This window comes from Mandrillus leucophaeus, unplaced genomic scaffold, assembly GCF_000951045.1.
Source record: "Mandrillus leucophaeus isolate KB7577 unplaced genomic scaffold, Mleu.le_1.0 Scaffold5, whole genome shotgun sequence".
Taxonomy (NCBI): Eukaryota; Metazoa; Chordata; class Mammalia; order Primates; family Cercopithecidae; genus Mandrillus; species Mandrillus leucophaeus.
The window spans coordinates 5,958,271-5,965,251 of NW_012105364.1; positions in this window are offsets into that span (position 1 = coordinate 5,958,271).

The following is a 6,981-nucleotide window of genomic DNA, read 5'->3' on the forward strand; positions in this document are numbered from 1 at the left end:
ACCTGTAGTCCCAGCTACTCAGGAGGCTAAGGCAGGAGGATGGTTTGAGCCCAGGAGTGCAAAGCTGCAGTGAGCCATGACTGTGCCATGGCACTCCAGCCTGGGTGACAGAGCGAGACCCTGTCTCTAAAAAATTTGAGTTAAAAATTAAAAAGAACATAGTCTTCAGAGCGAGTCAAACTTGGGTACATATAGGGTAAATTTCTGAGCCTCAGTTTCTGTATCTGAGGATGGGAAGTAAGAACAAACATCTGATAAGATTACTGTAAGAATCAAATAAAATAATGCATGGAAAGCATTTAACACAATGCCTGACAATAAATATTACCTATCATTATTGATAGTTAACTTGCCCAAGGTCACATAGAAATGGAAAAGTTTTGAATTCAAATCTATCTGCATCAAAGGGCAAGTTTTATACCTAAAGCAGGCCTGGGCGGTTGCATACTCCCAGCTCTCTAACCCTCTTAGATGTCAATATTGTGTCAAGTACAAAAAGAAAGTGCACTCCAATGTGAAGGACTGTGTGTGAGTGTATGTGTGTAAGCACTGGAACTGCCTTGGCAAAGGAACCTTTATCTTCACAAACTCTGATTCCATTGTGGAGGAATAGAGAGGAGTTTAGATCTTTCAAATTTCGTGGCTTCTCCCTGAGAGAACAAACCCATCAGAGACTAATAGGAGACCCCAAAGGGGCCTTATCCGCCCCCCAACCCCCAGGTCTCCAGGGGTGCAGGGCAGCTCCAGTGCCTACTTCCCTTGGCTACCCTTTTTTGTGCCCAGTCTCCAGGCTGGTGCTAAGCAGCAGCTGGCTGTTGCCATGGCAACAGATGGGGCGAAGCTCTGGCAGGAGAGAGTTCTCAGCAACAGGGTCTTGACCAACTCAGTGGGGAAGGAGATGGCTGGCTAGACACCACTGTCCTGCAAGACAGAAAGCAGCTGGAAAGAGCCACCATGGAGCTTTGGTGGAAGAAGGGAGCTAGGCCCCCAGAACAGGTAATAGGGTCAGATGAGTCCCTCGGTACAAAGACATTTTTTCCCGTAGGCCTCCTTGTTGAAGATCCTCTGCCATCTGGCAGGGGACGGCAGGTGCATTCAGCAGTAAATGGCGATCATTATCTAAAACCACATCTTCCAGAACTCTTCTCTGCCTGAATGTACAGCCCCCTCTTTTTGCGGGGTAGGGGAGCAGGGTCTTGTGCTATTGCTCAGGCTGGAGTGCAGTGGCATGATAATAGCTCATTTCAGCCTTGACCTCCTGGGCCCAATTGATCCTCCCACCCTAGCCTCCCAAAGTGCTGGGATTACAGGTGTGAGTCACTGCACCTGGCTGGCCCCGGTCTCTTCCCACCTCACATCATTTGACCATGCCTCTAACTCAGGGCCCAAAGTGTTATTGCCGGCCTTCATACTCTTTGTCCAGGAGGGAGGGAGCTGCTAGCAGAGCTGCAGGTGCCAGCTGGCACCTTGTCCCACAGCACTGCCAGGCTCACAGAGCACGGGGGAGGCAGGGAAACTACACGACAGAGATGCCAGTCATTCCCCAGGCCTGATGGCCAGTCCTCCGCCAGAGTGAGTGAGCATCTCTGTCTGCCCTTTAAAACCCACCACAGGCTGGGCGCAGTGGCTCACACCTGTAATCCTAGCACTGTGGGAGGCCGAGACGGGTAGATCACGAGGTCAGGAGACCGAGACCATCCTGGCTAACACGGTGAAACCCTGTCTCTACTAAAACTTCAAAAAATTAGCCGGACATGGTGGCGGGTGCCTGTAGTCCCAGCTACTCGGGAGGCTGAGGCAGGAGAATGGCGTGAACCCGGGAGGCAGAGCTTACAGTGAGCCGAGATTGCGCCACTGCACTCCAGCCTGGGCGACAGAGCGAGACTCTGACTAAAAAAAAATAATAAAATAAAATAAACCCACCACAGCCAATTACAGTTCTGAGTGTCATTTAACTGAACTACTGAAAAACGTGTATCTGCTCTTGATTTCTGTTACTCCCAGGCTCTCATTGTTTTTCATGTTAAATTTTTACCAGGGTGTATAATTTTCCACAAAGATGTTCTCTGATTAAATCGTAGTACAGATAAAACAAGAAAGGCCAAACAAGCACTCTTCACAATAGCAAAGGCACAGAATCAACCTAAATGCCCACCAACAGCACGGGATAAAGAAAGCGTGGGGCCGGGCCAAACGCAGTGGCTCACGCCTATAATCTCAGCACTTAGGCCAAAGCAGGTGGATCACAAGGTCAGGAGTTTGAGACTAGCCTGGCCAACATGGTGAAACCCCATCTCTACTAAAAACACAAAAATTAGCTGGACATGGTGGCACATGCCTGTAGTCCCAGCTACTCCGGAGGCCGAGGCAGGAGAATCACTTGAACTTTGGAGGCGGAGGTTGCAGCGAGCCGAGATCGCGCCATTGCACTCCAGCCTGGGTGACACAGTGAGACTTCGTCTCAAAAAAAAAAGAAAGAAAAGAAAATGTGGAACCGGGCACAGTGGCTCATGACTGTAATCTCAGCACTTTGGGAGGCTGAGGCAGGTGGATCATGAGGTCAAGAGATCGAGACCATCCTGGTCAACATGGTGAAACCCCATCTCTACTAAAAATACAAATATTAGCCGGGCATAGTGGCATATGCCTGTAGTCCCACCTACTCAGGAGGCTAAGGCAGGAGAATCACTTGAACCCACGAGGCGGAGGTTGCAGTCAGCTGAGATCATGCCACTGCACTCCAGCCTAGAGAAAGAGCGAGATTCTGTCTAAAGAAAACGAAAAGAAAAAAGAAAATGTGGTCCATATGCACCATGGAATACTATGCAGCCATACAAACAAATGAAGTCGTGTCCTTGCAGCAACATGGATACAGCTGGAGGCCATTATCCTAAGCAGATTAACCCAGGAACAGAAAACCAAATTCCACGTGTTCTCACTTGTAAGTGGGAGCTAAACATTGAGTACACATGGACACATGTACTTGAGAGTGAAGGGCAGGAGGAAGGAGAGGATGGAAAACTACTTATGCTTATTACCTGGGTTATGAAATATCACCCCATGACACACAATTTACCTATATAGCAAACCTGCACATGTACCTCTGAACCTAAAATAAAAGTTGAAAAAATGGGCAAAGTAAAGAGATGCCACACATCATAGAGTAAGTTAACTCTATTTATGGGCCTGTAATTACAGCAGTTGCTCTGTCTCTATCTAGGGTAGAGAGAATATTGTCCCCTCAAAGACGTCCATGTCCTAATTCCTGGAACCTGTGAATGTGTTACTTTTCATGGCCAAAGAAACTTTGCAAATGTGATTAAGAATTTTGAGCTAGGGAGATTATCCCTGAGGACTCAATACAATCACAAAAGACCTTCTAAGAAGGAGGCAAGAGGGCCAGAGTCAGAGAAGGAGATGACAATGGAGGCAGAGGCTGGACTGCTGTGGTGCTATGGATGGAGGAATGAGGGCTGCCTCTAAAAGCTGGAGCAGGCGAGGAGGCGGGTCCCTCCTAGCACTTCCTGAAGGAATGCAGTGCTGCCGTATTTTAGCCCAGTGAGACCTGTTTTGGACTTCTGGTCACCAGAAATATAAGAAATTTGGTTTGTGTTGTTTTATGCCACTAAGTTTGTGGTCATTTGTTACAGCAGCAACAGGAAACTAATACATTATCCAAATCCAATTCATCTGCTGCTATGCAGACAGTACACTGAGGACCCTTAATCCATGTGCTATATGGTGGAGGGACAAGAACATTTATAGCCGAAAGCATATGCTCAACTTTGGCTGCCGTTAGAGTCGCCTGGGACTTAGGGTTGTTGGGAGAGAGGCTTAAAAAACTGCTAATGCTTAGGCTGCATCCCAAACCAAGTGGATCAGAATCTTTGGCATTGGGACCCAGGCAACAGTATTTCTGAATATGTTCTCGGTTATTTCAATGTGCAGCCAAGTCTGAGAACCTACAAGCCTAAAGAACAATCAGCCAGGGATCTAGAGCCACAGATGCAGGCTACATTAAAATCAAGATTAAGTTGGCTGGGCGTGGTGGCTCACGCCTGTAATCCCAGCACTTTGAGAGGCCGAGGCGGGTGGATCACGAGGTCGGGAGATCAGGACCATCCTGGCTGACACGGTGAAACCCCGTCTCTACTAAAAATACAAAAAAATTGGCCGGGCATGGTGGCGGGCACCTGTAGTCCCAGCTTCTCGGGAGGCTGAGGCAGCAGAATGGCGTGAACCCAGGAGGCAGTGGAGCTTGCAGTGAGCGGAGATCGCGCCACTGCGCTCCAGCCTGGGCAACGGAGCGAGACTTTGTCTCAAAAAAAAAAAAAGTCTTTAATATTATTAATATTAATACAATCATTAATGATGTCTTTCCCCTGAGCTCTCAAATTCTGCATTTCACAGCTTGACCTTGCACACCCCCATTTCTGTCCCCACTTCCCACCCTGGATTCCTCAAAACTACTGCCTTTCCAAAGTTAGTGCTACTGCTGCTGTTCATAGCATCACATTTGGAGGTGAACAGAACTTTAGAAGTGGGTTTGGCCACTCACCTCTTTTTATAGATGAGGCCAAAAGAGAGGAAGTAACACTTAACCAAGTGCATACGGGTGCAATGCACCATCTGGACCAAATCCAACCTCCTAATTTCATTCTGGAACTCTTTCCACTATGTTAGAATTTTCTGTAAAATCCTTATAGCACCTCACAATATCATGAATGACCTCCTTTCGCGACGAGGACGGAGATAAAGACATTTCTCTTCTTTGGATAGCTTTTCACATTCTGACTAGAATGAAGCCTGGCTGGAAACTTTTAAGAGCTAGATACAACTTTTAAAATGGCTGAGTCTAGCTTTTAGCAAAATACATGTTCCTGAAAAGTTGTCAGTCAAATTATATAAAATAATTTGCACACACCAGTACCATTATCCCTATGTAAAGTGAGTGATCACCTTGTAATGAAAATAACCATCCCCTGGGCTCCCTGGAGAAGTGGCTGATTCTAGGATGGGGGCAGGAGAGGCACAAGATGAGCCTACGTCATCTTGTAGTGCCCCAAAGAAAGGAAATGCTCACGAAGAAACAAAAATGAATTCCCCACATCACTATCCCCATCAATGTGAGCATCCCAAAGGGACACAGAAGCCAACTGAAAGAGTTCCCAATGGCCAAGGCTAGAATGATTTGAGCGTCAAAATAAAGAAATATTGAATTATTACCCAAAATAAAAAATACACATCTGTGGGCCCATGCTGATATAAATAAATGACTTAATGAGTAGTGGAGAAAAGACAAATCTCCCACATAGAAGAATTTCAAATGATTCTCGAGGAGGTAGAGCTTAACCCCTTACTCCTTCAGTGCAGACCGTGCATAGTGACTTTCTTCCAAAGAGCACAGTGCGGAACACAGGGGGAAAGGCTAACTCTACAGCGGAGGAACCTGATAAACACTACTTCATCGAGGCCATCATCGACAATGATCATGTTGCCAAATCACTTGTATGATGTGATGTGATGTGATGTGATGTGACGTGATGTGATGAAAATAAAATGGCACTTAACTTCTCTGGTCTTCCTCCCAAAAGCCATAACCCCAGTATTATAATGATGAGAAAAACAGCAGGCAAGTTCCGATAAAGGGACATTCTACAAAATACCTGACCAGTACTCCTCAAAATTGTCAAGGTCATTAAAAACAAAGTAAGTCTAGGCCGGGCGCGGTGGCTCAAGCCTGTAATCCCAGCACTTTGGGGGGCCGAGATGGGTGGATCACGAGGTCAGGAGATCGAGACCATCCTGGCTAACATGGTGAAACCCCGTCTCTACTAAAAAAATACAAAAAATTAGCCGGGCGAGGTGGCAGGCGCCTGTAGTCCCAGCTACTTGGGAGGCTGAGGCAGGAGAATGGCGTAAACCCAGGAGGCGGAGCTTGCAGTGAGCTGAGATCCGGCCACTGCACTCCAGCCTGGGCCAAAAAAAAAAAAAACAAAGTAAGTCTAGGAAACTGTCACAGCCAAGAGGAACCTAAGGAGGCATGACAACTAAATGTAATGTAGGGCAGAACATGGGGGGCCACGCCTGGAATCCCAGAACTTTTCAATGGCAGAGGATGGTTTGAGCTCAGGAGTTCGAGACCAGCCTAGGCAACATAGACTTCATGTCTACAAAAAATAAAAATAAAAATAATCTGGGCATGGTGGTGTGCACCTGTAGTCCCAGTTACTTGGGAGGCTAAAGCGGGAGGATCACTTGACCCCAGGAGGTTGAGGCTGCAGTGAGCCATGATTGTGCCACTGTACTCCAGCCTGGGCAACACAGCAAAATCCTGTTTCAAAAAGAAAGAAAGAAAGAAAAAAGTAACGTAGTATCCTGAATAGGATTCTGGAACAGAAGGATATTAAATAAAACTGAAAAAAAAAAAACCCAATAAAGTGTAGACCACAATGATAATACTATTAATTACAACAAATTTATCATACTAATATGTTAATAACAGGGAAAACTGAGTATGGGATATATGGGAACTCTCAATACTATCTTAACATGTTTTTAGTTGATATATGTAAATTGTATGTATTTGTGGGAAACGTATGATATTTTGATACATGCGTACAGTGTTTAATGATCAAATCAGGGTATTTAGAACATCCACCACCTTGAACATTTATCATTTCTTTGTGTTAGAAACATTTTAAATCTATTTTGAAAAATACAGTATATTGTTGTCAACTATAGTCACCCTACTGTGCTGTTGAACTCTAGAACTTATTCCTTCTATGTAACCATATGTTGGTACCTATGAACCAGCCTCTTTTCATCCTCCTGACCCTGGATCCCAGCCTCTGGTAACTATCATTATATTCTCTACCTCTATGAGTTTCACTTTTTTAGCTCTCAAATGAGTGAGAACATGCAATATTTCTCTTTGTGTGCCCAGCTTATTTCACTTAACATAATGACCTCCAGTTCTAT